Consider the following 23,032-nt stretch of genomic DNA (forward strand, 5'->3'; position numbering starts at 1 on the left):
TGCTGTTAGTCCTGTTATGTGAACAAATTGAACACCGTCTCCATCATAGAAACCCTCCAACCCACCCTTATATAGGAACTGTTCACATTACCGGTTTGAACCACGCGGAAACCGCGGCGGTATCGCATAGTTAAGGAAAAACCGCACGGTTATGTGTGAACGCCTCCATTGACTTACATTGTACTTGAACCGCTGCGGATCAAACCGCTAGTGTGAACAGCGCCATGAGGACGTTCTTCTCCTAAGTGCGCTGGTGGCGTCATCGGAAGCGTGCTGGTCTCGTATACGCTGAGTCCTGGGTTCGAGTCCCACACTCCTCACCAATTCCGAGAAGCAGTGACTGTGAATTACCTGCAGCTCCAAGAGCTTCCCCAAAATGCATGTACATAGGGCAAAGGTGACGGCTTCGGCCGCAGCAAGTACTCAGCGTCTCTTGGCATAGTAGGCTCTTGTTTTTCTTCTTTTTATTTTTCTTCTCATTCTTCTACTTCTCTTTTCGTCTTCTCGTTCTCTTTCTCCTTCTTCTTCATCTTCTTCTTCTAATTCTTCTCTTTCTTCGTCTCTTTCTTCTTTTTCTTCATCTTCTCTTTCTTCTTCCATATATGAATGGATGAGTAGATGAATAGATGGATGAATATTTGAGGAAATGCATGGGTGAATGGATGGATATAATTAAATGAATAGATGAATGAATGAATGGATGAATGAATGAATAGATGAATGAATGAATAGATGAATGAATGAATTGATGAAGAGAAGAATGAATGAAAAGGTGAAGAGTTGAACAAATGAATAGACGATTGGATGGATGGATGAGTAGAAGAAAAGCTCAATAAATGAACTCATGGTTAGATGGATAGAGGATTGATTAAAGAGTTGAATGAATGAATGAATAGATTGGTTGACAATAGAACGCATGAATATTCTAATACGCAGGGAGATCTACACGTCCACAGCAAACAAAGAAGACAGATTGCAAAGGCTCCGGCCGAAGGTAAGTGCGTCCTGGCGATGGATCCTGACCATGACTTCCCCCCTCCCCCCCTTTCTCCTTCCCTGTCCCCTATACACCTTTCCTTCCTCCTTCCCTATTACTCTTTCCCCCTCACCCTTTCCCTCTTCCCTCCTTTACCCTTCCCCACTTTCCCTCTTCCCCCTTTCTGGGTCCCCCCTCCCTCACTCACCCTCTGACCCTCACCATTTTCTCTCTTATTTTCACGAGCGTTCCATTATTATTGTCACCATAGTGTTTTGTTGTTTTTCTTATTACCCGTATATTTCTTTATCCACTTTTTTCTATTTTTATTTATCTATTATTATTATTAGTATTATTGTTGCTGTTGTTATTAATACTAATTTAATCTAATTTAATTTTATTTTATAATTTGCCTTAGTGTTTCGTCCATTTTTTTTTCTTTCTTTTTTTTTCAGCGATTCGTTCCCAGTTTCACTCGAAGTCTTGTTCCCTCAGCTTTTCGGTCGATTTTTCATCTTCATATTTCGTCCTCCTCAGCATTTTGCCATTGTCCCTGCACTCTCTTTCTCCCTTCCTTTTTCCTTTCTCTCTGTCGCCCTCCCTCATTCATCTCCTTCCACCTCTCCCTTTTTCCTTCCCTCTCTCTCTCTCCCTTTTTCTGTCTATCTCTCTCTCTCCCTCTCCCTCACTTTTTTCTGTTTCTCTCTCCCTGTCTTCTCCCTCTCTCCTTCCAGTCGAGCTCTTTCCAGCCTCCCTTCCCCCCTCTTTTCCTCTCACTTTCATTTCAATTTTCCTTTCAGAATGTCGCCCCTCCTTTCCTGTGGTGCTCTCTCCCTTCCTTTTTCCTTTCTCTCTGTCGCCCTCCCTCATTCATCTCCTTCCACCTCTCCCTTTTTCCTTCCCTCTCTCTCTCTCTCTCTTTTCCTATCTCTCTCTCTCCCCCTCTCCCTCACTTTTTTCTGTTTCTCTCTCCCTGTCTTCTCCATCTCTCTCTCCTTCCAGTCGAGCTCTTTCCAGCCTCCCTTCCCCCCCTCTTTTCCTCTCACTTTCATTTCAATTTTCCTTTCAGAATGTCGCCCCTCCTTTCCTGTGGTGCTCCCCCTCCTCTCCTCTCCCCTCCTTTCCTGTGGTGTTCCCCCTCTCCCCTCCTATCACTCTCTCCCCTCCCTCTCCTCCTCTCCCCTCTTTTCCTGTGGTGTTCCCCCCTCCCCTCCTTTCACCCTCTCCCCTCCTCTCTCCCTCTCCCCCTCTCTCCTCCTCTCCAGATCGTAAGAGTTTTAGAAAAGATTCATACGAAAGGTACCGCTATAATTCGACTACATAAGGATACAGAAAAGATTAAGATAGAGAAACGAGTACGGCAAGGCGATACAATTTCACCCAAACTATTTACAGCTTGCTTAGAAGATATTTTTAGAAGGTTGAGTTGGAAAAAGAAAGGTTTGAAGATTAAAGGCGAATATTTGAACCACCTGAAATTTGCGGATGACATTATTCTTATTTCAGAAAAAGCAGAAGACTTGCAAGCTATGCTGAGCGACCTAAACAAGGAAAGTCTCAAAGTAGGTTTAAAAATGAATAAGAGTAAAACCAAAGTAATGTTCAACACGAAAGTTGAAAGTAAAGAGATTGTAATTGATGGTGAGAGTCTTGAACAAGTTGAGGAGTATAATTATTTAGGGCAAATGGTGAAAGCGACGAAAGATCATGATAATGAAATAAAAAGACGCATTACAACAGGTTGGAAAGTGTTTGGTAAGTATAATAAAATCCTGAGAGGCTCTCAACCTATATGTTTGAAACGTAAAATTTAAAATCAATGCATTCTACCAGCAATAATCTACGGATGTGAGACTTGGAAACTAACGAAGGTAATGGAAACAAAGCTAAGGACTGCACAGAGGAGAATGGAGAGATCAATGATGGGAATAACGCTGAGAGACCGAAAAAGAATAAGTTGGGTGAGAGAGCAGAGTGAAAGACATTGTGGAGGCAGTAAAAGAGAGGAAGTGGAATTGGGCAGGTTAGTGCGAACTACTAATTAACGATGGAGCAAGTGTGTTACTGATTGGACGCCGCGAGATAGGAAGAGTGGAAAGGGGAGACCAGACAGAAGGTGGAGAGACGAGATAGAGAAGTTCGTAGGAGTGACGTGGCAGAGGATGGCGCGATCGTGTGAATCATGAAATGCTATGAAAGAGGCCTTTGTTGAGCAGTGGACTCAGGATTTCTTCTTGTCTGATCTATAAAGTGTGGAGTGGATGATGGAGGGAGGAGTGCCCCTATGTAATGAAACGGTGGGGGTAAACCAGCTTCGTCTTTCTGCATTACTCCTGACCCGATCAATGGTCGGAGGACAGGGATGACCACAAGGAGCTAAGATTAAAGAGACAACTGATGGGTATTGGATGGGTGTGGGATAGGTCAAGAGGTGAAGGATGTGTGTTCGCCTTGTCAGGGCCACTCTCTTACTAGGGAGGAAGAGCATTTTTTTTTAATTACGTGGGCACTGATAGAGCGGCTGCTGCATGATTCCGGTCACCCAAAATGGTAACTGCACAATATCTATGCAGTGTGTGTGTAAGGGAAAATCGCCACTTAATCTTCTAAACAACCAGCCCTCTTAAATTACGTACAATTCGAGTGCGCTTCGAAGTCTTACTCGAAACGAGCTGCCACGTATGACGACCGAGGTTACGTGCGTCCCGGACAGACATGGTTTTATCAGAGAGAACTTGGTGACTGCACCTAGTCCACTATTCCCCCTCCCCTCTCTCCACTCTAAAACTGGCGTGATACATCGACTGGACGTCGTTTGTCTCCAACTTTGCCTTCCGCTCTGCCAGAGTCGTCATCGCTCAGCTCCAAAACCCTGATCTTCTACCGAAGCTTTCTACGAGTAATTTAAGTGTTTACTGTGGAGTCAATTCGAGTGAGCTACGACCGAACTGACCTAAGGTGAAACAGTTGGTGTTGTTTTTCCCTTTTCCTGAAATTGATTTGATAGTGCTGCATTGTGGAAGGACCAGAATTATAAACTTCCAGGGCAATCCTGTGTTTTCTTACTTGTCCTACGAGTCTATACACGAACAGAAAGTTCTGAAGCAGGCAGTGGTGGTCCGCACCTAGTTTCAGAACTAAAGGACCTAATTAGTCCTTTACAGTGTGATTTACTATGGTCTTGGATCACGTGTTGGACTCGTGATCGACAGCTATTACCCTCCCGGATTAGTTCAGAGCTCATATATGACCGACCTATGGGTAATGCTGTGACCTTAGACAGTCTTCAAAAAGCTATGCTAAAAAAGGTATCGGGAAGTGCTCATTCCCTTTTCAGCAAAGTCATAATTTGTGCCCAACCGGACGAGATACATTTGTTCCGTGTTTCCCCGACTGACACAGCAGAAAATTGGCAGGGTTACTCCAAAGGTATTTGAGTCTACTTCGAGAATATCAGTCTTTACGTAATTCCCAAGAATAGCCCCTTAAAAGGCACACATTTTGGTGTAAGCAATGAGGACCATAATTGTTTCCCTCTGAAATTCTGTTCATTTTGTTGACAATGATCAGAATATGACTAAGAACAGGACAGTACGAGTAAAGCTTCACATGAGGATTGTTCAGAGCATCCAGTAGATCTGCTGCTGATTTTACTTGACCTTCCAAGGACTCTGCCCGGAAGAAAAGGGTAAGAGCTGACCATTGCTCTAATATTCTGTTAACAATGGACTCTGAGGATAGCCATCTTGTTTGAGTGGCATAAAGAAATCTGCGAGAATCAACTCTAACAAATTGTTGAAACTCCTGCAACTTCATCAGTCTTTTAGGACTATGATCTATGTATGCATGAATATCTTTACTACACAGATCTTCAACAATGTTACGGGAGTTTGAGACACGCTGCAGAGGAGCATAAAAGCAAAATGTGGCAAATACATCCACGAACAAACAGATGAGGTACTTTTTCCACGAGTTTTGCTTTTAAGCCCCCATATTCCCCATCAAGACTGATGTATTGTGGAATGTGAAATGAGCGATACGGAGGCAACGGGGTGCTTTTAAGTCGTCAGCAAAACTTATAAGATGGTGAATGGTATAAAAAGTATCGATTCACTTAAAAAAAAAAGTATTCACTTTTGGCCTCTTCATTCAATTTTGTATCCTTTTGCTCAGCGTCGTAAAACGTACCATTAACATAAAAAAGTATTCAAAACATATTTTCGCATCCGTAATGGGAACACTGTGTGAAAAGAGCCTTAGTTTACCTTCAAGTGGAAAATTATACGTGTGCAAGTGTATGTTTATTTGACTGTGTGTATGCGCGTGTATAAAAATGAAATCATGCAGGCGAGCGAGTTCGCAGAGACTTCGGTGAGAGGTGCTGCTGCCGACTGTTGACCCGATGCCCGATCAGAAGGATCTCCCTTCCCACGCAAAGTCTTTTCCATGTTCCACATAGACCAGGTTGGTTACCTTGCGCAAGTCAAACTTCTTAAAGGCCCTATATGCAGTCGGAATCCATTGACAATGTCTCAAAGAATGTGGATAATAGTGACCACGTTTGATGGACCCTGAAGATCCAAGAGCGATCAATGAAATCTGATATTGAAAAGACGCGATTTTTTTTTCTTTTTTTTTTAGTATTAAGAATAGTGGTTCTAGGTCTTTGAATTGTGACTCAGTTTTCGTGAAGTAAATCTTCTGTTCAGTTCTCTACATGTCTTTCTGCTCCTGAGCTCCGTCTGTCTGCCAAAATCTGTCGAAGTCTATTAAAATCTGTCATTCAGTCAGATTCTGTTGCAGTCTATCAGAATCCACCATTCCGTCGGAATTGATCAGATTCTGCAACGGTATCTGTCAGTTTGCAAAAAAGCCTGTCGGAAATTACCCGAGTCTGTCGGAGTTGATCGGAGTCAGCAGGAGCCTCAGGTTCTCCGCCAATCTTTCGACGATTTTCGCTCCAAGGGATTTCTTTAGATTTCTTGGGAAAAAAAATTACGAGATGGGTAGACGCCTGATCGTTACCGGGTAATTCCTATTAATCTTTATGATATTCAAATAAAATCACTCACACACAAGCACACGCATATGTACACGCGCGCATAAAAAAAAAACACGCGAACTTCATTATCTCCCGAGACAGAAGGATGCCAACAATATGTATACACGCATACATACATATACATATATATATATATTATACATATGTATGTGTGTGCGTGTGTATGTGTGTATGAACACGCACACACACATACATACATTTATATATATAATATATGTACACACATATATATGTGCGTGCACACCATAAATGTCATACATACTGTTACCGTTTAGCTTTTGGGCGACCACATCTGTGTTCTTGTTTTCGGTTTGCTCTCCGGGATCCCTCGCGCCTCGCCCGTCAGGGAACTTGGAGGACCCGCACAGTTCAGACGCCCGAAACCAGGAAACCAGACGTCGCTTGGATCCATGGATATAAGGTAAGTGACTTTGCCAGTTAGAGAGCACGTGTGTACTCGTCTAAATGCAATACATAGAACAAGAGCTGTATTCTCATAGTCCCGTTTGTAGTCAAAGATAGCTTTGAAGTTGCTTACGCTACCTGATTGCAATGTTTTTTCTTCTTCCAGACAGAAGGGATGTTTAATGGAACTTGACGTCACTCGGCAGCTTGCAGGCACCATGGAAAGTAAGGTAAGTGACTTTGTCTACGTGAGAGCACGTATGTATTTACACAATATAGAAGATAAAATGTATAGTCGCAGACTTTCATATCTGTGCTTTCATTGGCTTTGAAATTACTTATGATGTCTGACTGTACTATTTTATCTCCTATATTGCGTCTGCGTGTTTGCGTGTGTGTGCGAGTATGTGTGTGTGTATATGATCCATGAGTCTGTGTGTGTATATGTGACCCATGAGCCATGAGCCAGAGCCCAGGCCCGAACCCGAGCCCGACCCCAGACCCGAGCTCAAGCCCTAGCCCAGGCCCGAGCCCGAGCCCAGGCCCGAGCCCAGGCCCAGTCCCGAGCCCAGGCCCAGTCCCGAGCCGAGGCCCAATCCTGAGCCGAGGCCCAAGCCTAGGCCCGAGCCCGATCCCAGGCCCGAGCGCGAGCCCAAGCCCAGGCCCGAGCCCAGGACCAAAGCCGAGCCCAAGCCAGAGCCCAGGCCCGAGCCCGAGCCCAGACCCGAGCTCGAACCCAGGCCCGAGCCTATACCCGAGCCCAGGCCCAAGCCCAGGCCTGAGCCCAGGCCCGAGCCCGATCGCAGTCACTAGCCCAGGCCCAAGGCCGGGCCTGAGCAAGACCCCAGGTTCGAGCCCGAGCCCAGGCCAGGCCAGAGCCCAGATCCGTGCCTAGACCCGAGTCCAGGCCGGAGTCCAGGCCCGAGCCCAGTCCCGAGCCCAGGATCGAGCAGAGGCCCGGGCCTAGACCCGAGCCCAGGCCCGAGCCCAGCCCAGAGCCCAGGCCCAAGGCCGAGCCCGATCCCAGGCCCCAACCCCAGTCCCGAGCCCAGGCCTGAGCCCAGGCCTGAGCCCAGGCCCGAGCCCGGACCCAGACCCGAGCCCAGGCCCAAGACCAGACCTGAGCCCGAGCCCGCGCCCGAGCGCGAGCCCAAGCCCAGGACCGAGCCCGAGCCCAAGCCCGACCCAGGCCCGAGCTCAAGCCCTAGCCCAGGCCCTGGCCCAGGCCCGAGCCCGAACCTGGACCCGAGCCCGAGCCAAGTCCTTACCCCAAGCCCATTCCCGAGCTCAAGCCCTAGCCCAGGCCCGAGCCTAGACCCGAACCCAGGCCCGAGCCCGAGCCCGACCCCAGTCCCTAGCCCAGGCCCGAGCCCAGGCCCGAGCCCAGGCCCGAGCCCGAGCCTGAGCCCAGGCCCGAGCCCGAGCACAGGCCCGAGCTCGAACCCAGGCCAGAGCCCGAGCCCAGGCCAGAGCCAGAGCCAGAGTCCAGGCTCGAGCTCAGGCCCAAATCCGAGCCGAGGCCCGAGCCAAGGGCCAATCTCGAGCCGAGGCCCAAGCCCAGGCCCGAGCCTGAGCCCAGTCCCGAGCCCAAGCCTAGGCCCGAGCCCAGGCTCAATCCAGAGCCGAGGCCCAAGCCCAGACCCGAGCCCGATCCCAGGCCCGAGCGCGAGTCCAAGCCCAGGCCCGAGGCCGAGCCTGAGCCCAGGCCCGAGACTGAGTCTAGGCCCAAACCCGAGCCGAGGCCCGAGCCTAGGCCCAAGTGAGAGCCCAGGCCCAATCCCGAACCGAGGCCCAACCCCAGGCCCGAGCCCGAGCCAAGGCCCAAGCCTGACCCAAGGCCAGCCCTGAGCCCAGGTCCGAGCCCAGTCCCGAGCCCAGGCCCGAGCCCTGGCCCGAGCCAGAGGTCAGGCTCGAGCCCGAGCCCAGGCCAGAGCCCAGGCCCGAGCCAAAGCCCTGGCCCGAGCCCAAGTCCAGGCCAGAGCCCTGGCCCGAGCCAGAGGTCAGGCTCGAGCCCGAGCCCAGAGCCCAGTTTCGAGCCCAGGCCCGAGCCAAAGCCCTGGCCCGAGCCCAAGCCCAGGCCCGAGCCCAGGCCCGAGCCAAATCCCTGGCCCGAGTCCAAGCCCAGGCCTGAGCCCAGGCCCAAGGCAGAGCCCGGGCCCATGCCCGAACCCGAGCCCAGTCCCGAGCCCAGGCCTAAGCCCGAGCCCATGGCCGAGCTCAAGCCCTAGCCCTAGCCCAGGCCCGAGGCCGAGCCCGAGACTGAGTCCAGGCCCAAACCCGAGCCGAGGCCCGAGCCTAGGCCCAAGGCCGAGCCCGAGATCAGGCCCGAACCCGAGCCCAGGCCTGAGCCCGGACCCAGGACCGAGCCGAGCCCGAGCCCTGGCCCGAGCCCGAACCCAGGCCTGAGCCCTTGGCCGAGCTCAAGCCCTAGCCCGAGCCCAGGACCGAGACCGAGCCCAGGCCCGAGCCCGAGCACAGGCCCGAGCTCGAGCCCAGGCCCGAGCCCAAGCCCGACCCCAGGCCCGAGCTCAAGCCCTAGCCCAGGCCCGAGCCTAGGCCCGAGTCCAAACCCAGGCCCGAGCCCAGGCCCGAGCCCAGGGCTGAGCACAGGCCCGAGCCCGAGCCCAGGCCCGAGCCCAAGCCTAGGCCCGACACCAGGCTCAAGCCCGAGCCCAGGCCCGAGCTCAGGCCTGAGCCCAGCTCCGACCCCGAGCCCAGGCCCGAGCCAGGCCCGAGTCCGAGCCTAGGACCGAGCACAGGCCCGGGCCCGAGCCCGAGCCCAGACTTGAGCCCGAGTCCGAGCCCAGGCCCAGACATAGGCCCGAGTCCGAGCCCAGGCCCAGGCCCGAGCCCAGGCCCGAGATCAGGCCCGAGCCCATCTCCGACCCCTGAGCCCAGGGCCGAGCCCAGCTCCGACCCCGAGCCCGAACACAGGCCCGAGCTCGAGCCCAGGCTTGAGCCCGAGTCCGAGCCCAGGCCCGAGCCTAGGCCCAGGCATAGGACCGAGTCCGAGCTCAGGCCCGGGCCCGAGGCCAGGCTCTAGCTCGAGCCTAGGCCCGGGCCCAGGCTTAGGCCCGAGCCCGAGCCCAGCTCCGACCCCGACCCCGACCCCGAGCGTAGGCCCGAGCCAGGTCTACTCAGCTCGGCCATGAACTAGGGAATGAATAGTTTGTTCTATGGACGCGCACGCACACGCACACACACGAACATGTATATGAATATGTGCATTTATGTATATATATATATATATGTAGTCATGTATATGATTTGCATATAGACATGTTTACGGACAAGTAGATATATACGTTTATATGCATATATTGACGACGATTTGTGTAATATAATGTCTCTATCGCTAAATGCTTAGAGAAACCGACTATATCCTACCTAATCACAAAGATGGAAAGGTTGAGAAACACTGGTCTAGATCCTAACCAGTTTCTGTTCCGTGGTCAGGATTCGAACCCAGACGGACCTGTTACCAGAGAAAGAGATACAAAGAGAGACAGACAGACAGAAATAATAAGAGAGAGATATACAGAGACAAAAGGAGAGAGACAGAGAGGGAGAGATAATAAGAGTGATAAAAAAATATATAGACAGACAGACAGGATTGTGATTGTGAATAGACGGTTGTTGTTGTCAATAGACAGTTGTGATTATTAATAGACGGTTGTGGTTGTGAATAAACGGTTGTGGTTGTGAATAGAGTCTGAAACCAGTACTCCATCACTTCTACCATGGCAGAGTCGCAAGGCTCGTTTCACACGTATCGACTTTTCGCCGTGCGCCGTCCACGACACGACGTCGTGTTCTCCAATAACCATGCGTGTCCATGGACGCTTTCACACGTCACGACCACGTGTGAAAGCGACAATAGACACGGTTTTTTGAGAAAACGGAGTCGTGTCGTGGAAGGCGCGCGGCGAAAAGTCCATACGTGTGAAACGAGCTTAACCTTCATCATTTTCGTTTTAACTGATGTCAGGCCTTCTTAACTGGCTCGATGACCAAGGCTGGATTGAAGAGGTTTAATTCTCTAACCCGGTAACTTAACTAGGAAATAAACTTGGTTATGACAGAGATCCGAGTTCCCCTGACTGAAGAGATAGTTAACTTAACCTGGTTAAGTTAACCTAGTTGAATTAACCTAGTTAAGTTAGCCTAATTTAAACTAAGATCCAGGTTCCTCTGACTGAAGAGATAGTTAACCTAATTAACCTAGTAAAATTAACCTGATTTTAATTAATTAACTTGACCTAACCATTGTTTGTTTACTAAATGCTGATTGGCGATTCCAAATTGTGTTTATTTTTTTTTATTTTTTTTTCATTATGTTTATTTAATGTACATGAATCTCCCCCTCTCCCTCCCATCTTCCCCTCTTCTTTCTCTCATCTCCGCTTACCCCTTTCCCCTCTCCCCACTCCCATGTCCCCCTACTTAGCCCTTTTCCTTTCCCCGCTCCACTCCCATCTTCCCCTACCCCTTCCCCCTCCCCATCCCACCTCCCCTTTCCTCCATTCCCCCGTGGGAGGGGGAGTGTCCCAGGGCACAAAGGCACAAGCCCAAGCACAGGTAAACCCGCTTTACACTGGGGCACTTCACGTCAACTGCTGTGAATTTGAATATCTAGAAGAAGACTTTGATTACATTTTTTCTAGGTTTCCCTGAGAACGATTCAACAGTGTGTCTAAAACAACAAAGTAATGCCGTAGCACATTGGTAAAACTATACTAATGACCCACTTTCGGAGAAGAATAGGCGAAAGTAAAAAGATCCGTACATTTCGATCACTATCTGTGATCCTCTTCATCACATCTGCTGAAGAGGATCACAGATAGTGATCGAAATATACGGATCTTTTTACTTTCGCCTATTTTTCTCCCAAAGTGGGTCATTAATATAATGTGTCTAAAACTCGTATGATTTTAGTTTCTTTTAGTTTGTCGTTCAGTTCCTCCAGGTGTAAAGCAATGTTGATTTGACATGTAGAAATTCGGATAAAGAAAGGATTGTATCCAATATCGTTTTGTACCTAAACGAACCCACAAGAGTTGAGGTAAATAGGCGGGTTCCCCTTGTGACGTCATTACGAAATGTAAACAAGGTGCGCGCACATCCATGTAGTCAGAGACGCAAGGTGGAGGAATGATCTGTATTTTATAAACCTCATAAATCCCTTACTCAAGCTAAAAATTGGTTGGAAGAAAGGCCAAAGGATTCCGAGTACATATATTTATCATTATTATAAAAAAAAAAAAAAAAAAAAAAAAAAAAAAAAAAAAAAAAAAAAAAAAAAAAAAAAAAAAAAAAAAAAAAAAAAATCGCAATCGACCCAGTTATGGACCAAAAGGTCTCCTGTCAGCATGCTCCACCTTTGTAATCCTATGTAATCTTTGTAAACGCGTCTCTGACTACATGGATGCGCGCGCACCTTGTTTACATTTCGTAATGACGTCACGCGAGTACCCGACTATTGGCCCAGTGTGACGCGACCTGTAGTCACACTCGGAGACATATTAACATTTCATCACCGATGACCAGCGTTTCTATCCTAGGGGACCATTTTACGACAAAGTGATGGGAGACAAATAGATTTTGATAAAGGAGAAGGCGCCTTCACACCAGAATAAGATCGTATGGTGGCAGCCAAAAATAAATAAATACTAAAGGAAATAGATAAGTAGATGAATAAATTAATAGACAAATGAATAGATAATAATCAAGGGGAATAATATGAATACCATTAGTACGTTTGGCTTGTTACAAGTACATAGTCATAATACACATGACTGAGATTACGACGACGATGTCATTGAAAAATGTGTAACACGCTAAACATCGTACAAATAAAGCCTTCGCCTTCCCTAATTTGAGAACATAAGAATAGAGGAGACTACAAGAGGCCATAAAGCCTACACTAGGCAGTTCCATGTCCTTTACCACCTGCTATCCCTATCCATAAATCTTCTCTTAAGACAATCAATTGCTTCAATGCTCACTACCTGGTTACTAAGTTTATTCTATTGTTGAACGTCTAGACCTCCTAGAAGATGTAATCTACCACCAAAATCTCCTAGATCTTCATCTACCGCCTCTACACATACTATCAGCACTGCACATATGCATCTCGGTGCATACAGGAGTCAACGGGTACTCTGACCTGACTTCGACGAGAAGGGTCATCCCGCGGTCATCTATGGTCAAGTCTCTATTGTTCGGACAAAGGGCGTCAACCTTACGACCAACACCTGGACAACGATATCGACACCTCAGAAAACCCAGCGATATTGCCATTAATATTGAAATCCCTTTTCCTACGGGATATGTCCATCCTGTCCAAAACCTCGGACAACTGTAGTACATTGTATATATGTATATGCAAATTGTAAAGTATTTAAAACCTATCCTGATCTCTAATATTTGCTAAAACAGCATCTTGTAAATAAATAATATCTCGTCGGCAACCTAGCCACGAGCCATGTATATAAACACCTCCTGTCACAAAATAAAGAAGACCACAGAGAGAGAGCTACGCTGCTCCGCCGTGTTTATCTTAAGCCTCCAAACGCCGCTCGACTACCAACCACGTTACCACTCCAAACCATATGTTGGACAAGACCACACAACACTATTCGTTAACCACTATTACATCACCCCCGCACTCTTCGTCTTTCCAGAAAGCTAAAGTTAAGCTGCCTAAGCCTGTCTTCGTACGGTCAATTTCAATGCGAGCGGAGGCGAGACAAGGCATAACTAAACCGGTGTCACAGCCCACATTGTCCCCCTGCCCAGAGTTCCCCCCCGGAAGAATTAGGCTAGGATATTTTCCCCTGGGGGGAATTACAGACTGGTCCATTTCTTCCCCCTTCAGTCTAGAATGCCCCCCCCCCTAAGAAAATCAAGGATATAAGATACACACAATAGTTTGTATTGATTTATTTTAACACATAAGGTGCCATGGTCATTATTTTAACACATAAGGTGCCATGTTTCAGCAGTACATCTACGTCTTCTGTCAGCATTACATACTCGAATGATTGTCAGCAGTACATCTATGTCTTGTCTCAGTAGTACATATTCTAATGGTTCTCAGCAGTACATCTATTTCTTGTCTCAGCAGTACACACTGTAATGGTTCTCAGCAGTACATCCATGTCTTGTCTCGGCAGTACATACTCTAATGCTTCTCAGCATTACATATATGTCTTGTCGCAGCAGTACATAACGTAACGTAACCTAACACTAAGCTAACCAACTGCTGCTTGTGAAGTTTATAGAGATGGAGTAGGGGGGCAGTTTAAGCTGGAGGGGGGATAATTACCCTAGGATATTTCCTCCCCCTCGGAGAAACTATCCTAGGATACTTTGCCCGGGGGACGAAATATCCTAGGATACTTTGCCCCCGGGGGGAGAAATGAGCGGTTGATTGATTTATGAAATTTTTGGCTCGAAGGCCAAGCGCCGGAGCCGGTAGGCCATTCAGCGCATATTTATCTCATATAGATAAAAATTCAAGTAAAACAGTAAAAACAATAAACATTCACAAAAACACATCACAACAACATACACTCACAAGCACTCATATACACAATCTTAAATTTCATAAAATAAACCGATGTCTTTCAAAAACTTTACAACATTCTTCACATGAGCTTCCTCCCCTAAAATTTGTTTAAAAGATAAATTTGTTAAAAAATTTGCCCTGCGCTTATTAGAGAATGCAGGGCACTGAATTAAAATGTGTTTTATTGTAAAAACTACTTGGCAAGTGGGACATTGGGGGGCCAGCCTTTCTGCTCCACTTGCCATAAAAAATTTATGGGTAATGTAGGAATGGCCAATTCTCAATCTTGTTAGAACAATACTTGACCTGTCCAAAGAAGGACACTTCCAAGGGTTCACCAAGGGGTGAATCTCTTTTAACTTGTAACTACCGTCCAGCTTTGTCCATTGTTCTTGCCACTTTTCCATTGTATAACGATGAATTACTTGTTTGATGTCTGTATGTGGGATCTTTTGGTCTGTTATATGGTTGAGCCTAGTGGCGGCTTTAGCTGCAGCATCGGCCTGTTCATTTCCAGTGATATCCACATGGGACGGCACCCAAGTTTACTTTTATTTTCTTTCTGTTGTTAATGAGAATCAACCAGTCCTGTATTTCTAGGATTAAAAAGTGACGAGGTAATAATGTAATTAGAGAGGATACAATACTCATGGAGTCTGTGAAAATAACGACGTTCTTATTACGTGGAACAGAATTAAAAACAAATTTGAGGGCGTTGCTGACTGCCAGCAGTTCAGCAGTAAAAACAGAGCTAAAATCAGGCAACTTTCTCTTTAAAACTGTGCTATCAGATACAACAGCACAACCAACACCATCTTGGGATTTTGATCCATCTGTATAAATAAAAATTGAATCAGCATGTACTGATAAATGTTCTAAAAATTCGCTTTTTAGCTCTACAGCAGTTCTATTTTTCTTGTTTTGAAGAGGACATATTACAGTGGGGCATCGGTTCCAAGGAGGGAATTTGGGAAGCGTGATCTCAGCAATTGTATTAGGAACAAGTCCTACCTTCTCTGTCCCAACTTCACATCTCACTTCTAAAGGTTTCGGCAGAGTACTTTTCCTTGGAGCTCTGTCTACCGGCTGCTTTACATATTTGAAATTTGGACTCTGTTTTGATGTCAAGACACGAGATATATATCTAAGGCTTAATTCCTCCCTGCGAATATATAGGGGAGGAACTCCTGCGTCCACATACAAGCTATCCACTGGAGATGTTCTATAGGCTCCCGAACAGATCCGCAAAGCCATATTGTGGACTATATCAAGCTTCTTTAATGAAGTTTTACATGCCGATCCATAAATTTGACATCCATAATCCATTTTGCTAAGGCACAATGTTTGGTAAAGCCTTATTAAAGTTATACGATCTGCTCCCCAGTTGAAACGAGACACTACCTTTAGTATATTAAGTCGCTGTTTAACAGTGTATACAACCTCGTTTATGTGATGAGTGAATGTCAACCTTTTGTCCAAAACCAGACCCAAGTATTTTACTTGATCTTCATATGGTAATATGACGCCCTCTAAGAATAGTGTTGGTATCTCTTCCTTGCGTCTTAGTCTGGAGAACCTTATGGTTTTTGTTTTTTCAGCAGAGAATCTGAAGCCCCTGCTATTAGCCCATGCTGTTGCTAAGTTAATAACCTCTTGAATCTTTTGGCCTGTTTCTAATGTTGTCGATTTGCTGCACACAATAGCGAAGTCATCAGCATAAGCCAATCCATGAACTCCTGCGGGAACTTGTTCTAACAAACTATTAATGGCTATACTGAAGAGTGTAGGACTCAGAACACTTCCTTGGGGAATCCCTTCCTCTTGAAGATATGCACAAGAGAAAGAAGAAAGAAGAGCCCACTCTGACTTTAAGATACCGGTCAGATAAGAAGTCCTTTAAACAATTGAACATATTACCCCCGGTAACCCACTCAGCAAATTGCTTCAGAATGCCTCCCCGCCAGGTAGTATCGTAGGCATTTTTCAAGTAAAAAAAAAACAGCGATGCTCGAGTTCTGAATTGCAAAGGCATTATGAATCTCACGAGTGATAAAAAGTAAGGGGTCCAGAGTGCACTTATTTCTTCTAAATCCAAACTGTCGGTTAGATAAGAGATTTTTAGATTCCAAAAACCAAACTAAACGCATATTAACCATTCTTTCATAGATCTTACAAATGCAGCTAGTGAGAGTAATAGGTCTGTAACTTTGTGGGTCATGAGAGTCTTTTCCTGCCTTTAAGATTCCTATGATAACTGAAGTCTTCCAAGATTTAGGAGAAGATCCAGAAGACCAAAATTTGTTCAGCACATTTAAAAGGAATTTCTTCGATGATATGGATAAGTGAGCAACCATGGAATAAAGAATGTCATCCTCTCCAGGAGAGGTTGGGGAGGATAAAGATAAAGCATGATCCATTTCATCCAAGGTGAAAAGAAGATTATATGCCCCCGAGTTCATATTGGTAGGAGGAATAATCATGGTCTTGGCTCTAATTCTTCTGAAATCATGTTAATAACATAGTGGACTTGAAATATCAGCATAATGTCTTCCAAAAGCCTCTGCTACTTCTCTTGTATCTGATATAAAAGAGTCATTTATCTTCAGAATGGGTAAAGGAGATGGAGTAAACTTTCCTTGTAATTTTCGAATCTATTCCATGCTAAGGTAGGGGAAGAGTCATATTTCAATTCGCTAATATATTTAATGAAGGATTCCCTCCTTGCTTTCTTGAAGATTTTCTTCTGCTTTGCTCGAGCTCTTCTGTACGTTATCTTATTGACTAAACAAGGATATATCCGTTATCTCTTATAGCAAGTTCTTGTAATCCTTCTGCTTAAAGCACATACATCGTTCCACCAGGGGACTACTGGGCGTTGAGGTTTACCAGATGTCCTAGGAATGGAAGAGAAAGCACCAGAAAGTATGATGTCTACCAGGTAGTCATATGCATCACAGTTACTACAAAAATCACTAGTCTTATGATTAATCTCTGTGGATCTCTTAAATAATTCCCAATTAGCCTCTCCTGTCTTCCATTTAGGTAAGCAAGAGGAGGGAGTGTTCTTTAAATATTTGATATGGATAGGCCAGTGGTCGCTACCATGTAGATCTTCATCTATTGACCAATTGTAGTCTAATCTTAAGGATGATGAACAAATAGTTAGGTCTATAGCAGAACGAAGTTGTGAAAGACATCAAACCTAGTTTTGGAACAGTCATTCATCAAAATGACATCGTTACTATCAATAAATTCTTCAATTATATTGCCCCAGGGGTCACACCTTGATTCACCCCAAAGAGGATGCTTGACGTTAAACTCACCCATTAGAATAAAAGGCTCAGGGAGCTGGTCAACCAAAGATTGTAGGTCATTTAACTCAAACTGACGGGGGTGGTTATATATGTCTACGAGTCGATCTTCCAGTTCAGGTTCCAAATACAAAGAACATAAAGTGATCCATCTAGTGGTAAAGATTTGTACCGCACAAGCCTGCAACACCGAATGTAGGTGGACACTTCTGTGGTTTACAGATTTCTTAACAATGATACCAGTACCTCCATGGGCACGGCCCCCAATCATAGGAGATCTGTAAAATTTATAATTAAGTCCAAGATTAAGGGATAAATCGCCAAGCATAGTTTCTTGGAGACAAATAGCAGACACATCATGTTCTTTAAAGAGAATCCCAACCTGCTCTCGATGAGAATTAAAACCTTGAATATTCCATTGAATTATGGACATTATACTGTTTTCTTTTTCTTTTTTGGGTCTACTGGTCTGGCAAGAGAAGTCTGGGAGAGAGAGGGTCTACAAGATGGGTTCTTTTCTAATTTCTTTGCTTTCGCGGGTGGCATCCTCCTCTCTGACAATGGTCCGACCGACGATGGTTTATTAGTTCCTTTCTTAGATTGCTTATCACGATTCGGGGAAGATGGAGATGAGGGTGGACTGTGGAGTCTTTTACTGCGTACAGCTTCAGACTCCATAGCTTTGCTTCTGTGCGCCTCAACTGAGTGAGACACATCAGTCCATGATCCCTTTATTGGGGAGCCCCCCAAGTTTGGATGGTTGACTGATTGAGAGGAGGCTTTATTAGAGGAACCTTGTGGGGTTTCAGCAATGGGAACTTTAGGTGCCCCTATAGATGGGGCAGGAGACATTCCCTCAACTGGGGATGGGAGAACCTCCGCAGAGGAAGGTTGAGGAGTACTACAATTTCCAAGTTGTGGAGCAGAACGATTAGGTCTAGTAGTGACTCTTTCACGTTGAGGCTTGGGTTCAGCATTTGGTTGATCCTCATTGCTTCTGTGCACCTCTACCGAGTGAGGCACACTAGTCAGCAATCCCTCTACTAGGGAGTCCCCCAGGTCTGGAAGAGAGATTGCCTGAGAGGAGGCTTCATTAGAAGAAGCCTGTGAGGTTTCTACAATAGAAACATTAGGTGCCCCTCCAGATGGGGCAGGGGACACCCCTTCAACAAGGGGTGAGGAAACCTCCGCTGAGGAGGGTTCAGAAGTATTAGAAATTCCTAGTTGAGAAGAAAGACGGTTAGATTTCATAGTAACACTTTTACACTGAGGCTTGGGTTCAGTGTTAACAGAAGAATTTATATTGGCATTTTTATTTCTATTGGGTTCTACAGTTGGCTGATCCACTTTACTATTTGTTTCAACAACATCACTGTATCTTTTGGAATTACTTAATAGTCTTTTAGCATGTCCTACACATATATGTTCTGCATGAGCTTTTAGTAGTATTTCCTGTTCCTTCTCTTATCAATTCTTATCTCTGGCATCATGCTCTTCTTTACAATTTATACAAACTGTTGGGCGGGAACAATCCCCATGTTCAGGCTGAGAACATATCAAACATAGTTTGTCCCTTGCACATCTGCGGGAAGGATGGCCAAAACTATAGCAGTTAAAGCACTGAAGGGGACGGGGCTTAAACTGCTTCATATAAACAATCTCTTTTTCTATCTCTACATAATGAGGGAGATCTTCACCAGAAAAACTTACGATAATCATAGAAGAACGAGGGATTTTAGCAACCTTCCAAACATTAGTTGGGCACATTTCTAAAATTTCTTCTTCCTCAAAGTCATACAGATCTCTATTAAAAATTACCCCTTTGGCATAACTAAAGGTATAGTGGGGTTTAACTTCCTTAATGTCTGATTTCTGACTCAAGTTAAGCACCATGGCAGCTTGGTCATAAGATTGTACATGAATTAAGAAGGAATTTCTTCCAAATCGTGATACCTGCGAGTTAGTCAAATTACCCGAGCCAAGGTGACTCTTCAAGAATCTTCTAAACTCGAACAAGTTAGCACATTCCTTTGCAAGAGTGATAATAAGCCACTTAGCTGGATTGGGAGGCCTCTGCTCACTTTCCTTCCTTTCCTCTACCGGGTTTTCTGGATAAAAGATATCCAGGTTAGGTGGCACTCTAGCAACAAGTTGGGCCGAAGATTCATTTTCATTGCAATTATTATAATCCAAGCAGGCAGCAGCTGCATCCTGATTTGAAAGAAATGAGATCCATACTAGCCAAGCTTTAAAGTTGTCAGTAAGTTTAACCCTGATCTCTTTAATTTGTCCAAATTTACGGAACTTTTCATATAAGTCTGTATAACTCTTATCAAGAGAGACATATTTTAGATGTAAGATTCTATGACTATTAGGGGCAGTATTTGAGCTATTTATTGGTTTCTGAGTATTTAAAGATGTTTTCATCACTTCAGACTCCATTCTAATTGTAAGTTTCTGGGCTACAGAATTATCTGTCAATGAAGTTTTAGTATTTTTACCAAAGTCCTTTTTCAAGCCGGAGTCATCAACTGGGGTTTTTACTTTTGCTGAGTCAATAGCGTCAACATTAGGATTGGCAATATTAGGAGAGCGATCGGGGGGTTTAGGAGGAGGATCAGGTAGTGGTGGAGGTTTAGAATATTCAGTTTGAACAGCCGCCATGATCATGTATATTTATGAGGCCACACCATACATTAGGAAAGAAAGATAAACGCATAGAAGATACTGCAGTTGCCTGATGCCTCAAGCAATAAAAGAAAAGTCTCTGCAGAGTCGGGAAGTTCCAGAAACGACTATTTACAGATGCAGGGCCTCGGAGGTGAGTTAGAGACTTTGTCAACCCGGGGTTTGTCCTCTTTTGTTTTGTCCCATTTAGGATGGATCCGGCGTAGTCACTCTGCATGTGTACTGGATAGGGAGAAAGGAAGTCGGCAGCCTAGTACCTACCTCACAAACAAGCATTCCCCAGTCGGTGGGCTTTCGGCCCTCGCAGGGAGTAGTGACCTCGCGGTATACATCCCCACTTGACTGGGTTCAGAGATGTAGCTTGGGAGGCACCAAGATACCAGAACCTTCCTTAACAAGTATTAGAGAAAGATGGTGAAAAAGGAGAGTAGGGTAGGAAATATGAAGGGTAGGGATAGGGGAATTCACAAAGGAAAAGGGTGAGGGATCCCCTATCTATTCACTATTCCCCCCCCCCCCCGAAAACAACAACAACAACTTTTGGCTCAGTTTTCGTTTGGTAGCTTAGGGCTGACCTCTCCAGTATGGTTGCACCTGGCTGGCACTGCTCAGCCCGTCCTTGCTACATGGAAGCCCCCCCACTACATCAAAGTACTGGGCCTCGGGGGTGTATCTATTTTGGGTCTATGGTGTATGTTCACTACTTTATGAAAATGATATTAGGATAATTGAAGACTAATTTAATTTTCACTTGTGGTGACATTTTAGATTCCTCGCCTAATGAATAGATATGGATCAAAGCATCCGACCTAGATATGGATCAAAAGGTCTCCTGTCGGCATGCTCCGCCTTTGTAATCCTTTTTGTAATTTTGATACAGTTATTATCCCAATTCTGTTGGATCTTGTTTTGTTATCATAAGAACTCTCCCCAAAAATGTATATACACACACACACACACACACACATACATATATATATATATATATGCATATATACATATATGTATGTATATTATATATATATATATGTATATATATATGTGTGTGTATATATATATATGTATATATATATATTATATGTATATATATATATGTATGTATATATATATATATATTTATGTATATATGTATATATGTATATACATATATATATATGTATATATATGTATATATATATATATATGTATACATATATATATGTATACATATATATATATATGTATACATATATGTATACATATATATGTAGGTATATATGTTACAGTAAGAACACGTACCTAGGGATTACGCGTAATCCCTGAATGTTTATTCAGTGAATACGCGTAATCCCCGTTTCACTAACCGTTTATTCAGTGAATACGCGTAATCCCCGTTTCACTAACCTAACCTAACCTAAGGTTAGGTTAGGTTAGGTTAGGTTCGGTTAGGTTCGGTTAGGTCAGGTTAGGTTAGGTTAGGTTAGTGAAACGGGGATTACGCGTATTCACTGAATAAACATTCAGGGATTACGCGTAATCCCTAGGTACGTGTTTTTACTGTAACATATATATATATATATATGTATGTATATATATATATATATATATATGTATGTATATATATATATACATATATGTAGGTATATATATGTATATATATCACGTTAAAACCACTGTTGGAGTAGAAAAGACTGGAGACGGGGAATCTATATATTTCGATTGCAACCTGCAATACTCTTCAGTAGGGGAAGATTGCAGTTTGCAATCGAAATGTATAGATTCCCCGTCTCCAGTCTTTTCTACTCCAACAGTGGTTTTAATGTGATTGACAAATGTGTGATTACATTTTTCACCTACAATATATATATATATATATATATATATATATATATATATATTCACTCATATACAACTTATGTTTATATGCTTTGTACACACTTGAGTACCAAGCCAATACATATCTAAGATGCTCTCGCGAAGTCAAGAGGGAGATGCCTTTGCTTGTCACCTGTGCCTATTTTTGGCCCAGGCCGAGGCCCAGGCTCAGGCCAGGCAAAGGCCCAGACCCAGGCCCAGGCCGAGGCTCAAGCCAGGCAAAGGCCCAGGCCCAGGCCCAGGCCAAGGCCCAGGCCCACGCCCAGGCCAAGGCCCAGGCTGAGGCCCAGGTCCAGGCCATAGCCCGGTAGAGGCCCAGTCAGAGGCCTAGGCCCAGGTCGAGGCTCAGGCTCAGGCCCAAGCTTAGGCAGAGGCCAAGGTCCTGATTAAGGCTCAGGCCGAGGCCCAGGTCCAAACCCATGCCCAGGCGGAGGCTCAGGCCAAGACTCAGGCTGAGGCCCAGGACCAGGCCCTGGCGAGGCGACCTGAGGCCCAGGCCCTCACCGAGGCGAGGTGGGGCGAGCCGGGGCTCAGGCCCAGACGAGGGGAGGCGAGGCGAGGACCAGGCCCAAGGACAAGCCCGAAGCCGAGTCCCAGGCTCAGGCCCAGGCCCAGGTCCAGGCGAGTCGAGCCGAGGCCCAAGCCAAGGCCTAGGCGAGGTTAGCCGAGACCCAGGCCTAGGCCCAAGTCTACCCGATGCCCAGTCCCAGGGTGAGGCGAGGCGAGCCGAGGACCAGGCCCAGGCCAGGAGAGCCGAGGCTCAATATCAGGTGAGGCGAGTCGAGCCGAGGCCCAGGTCCAGGCCTAGACCCAGACCCAGGCTCAGGAAGGGGCGAGCCGAGGCCCAGGCCGAGTCCGAGGTGAGGCGATCCGAGGCCCAAGCCCAGGTCCAGGCCCAGGTGAGGCAGGGCGAGCCGAGGCCCAGGCTGAGTCCGAGGTCAGGCGATCCTAGGCCCAAGCCCAGGTCCAGCTGAGGCTAGGCGAGCCGAGGCCCAGGCCAAGCGAGGCCGAGGCCCAGGCCCAGGCCCAGGCCAAGGACTAGGCCCAACCAGGCCCAGCCACAGGCCCAGGCGAGGCGAGCCGAGACCCAGGCCTGGGCACAGGTCCAGGCGAGCCGAGGCCCAGACTTAGGCGATGCGAGCCGAGACCCAGGCCCGGGCATGGCG

The 23,032-nt window shown here is 46.0% G+C and overlaps 1 pseudogene; it reads left to right on the forward strand.

Annotated features, from left to right (window-relative positions):
* The first annotated feature begins 376 nt into the window (after positions 1–376).
* LOC143033691 (uncharacterized) lies at positions 377–9,486 on the forward strand (annotated as a pseudogene).
* Positions 9,487–23,032: the final 13,546 nt, after the last annotated feature.

This window comes from Oratosquilla oratoria, chromosome 16 (genome assembly GCF_046742065.1).
Source record: "Oratosquilla oratoria isolate Oo_2021 chromosome 16, ASM4674206v1, whole genome shotgun sequence".
Classification (NCBI taxonomy): domain Eukaryota; kingdom Metazoa; phylum Arthropoda; class Malacostraca; order Stomatopoda; family Squillidae; genus Oratosquilla; species Oratosquilla oratoria.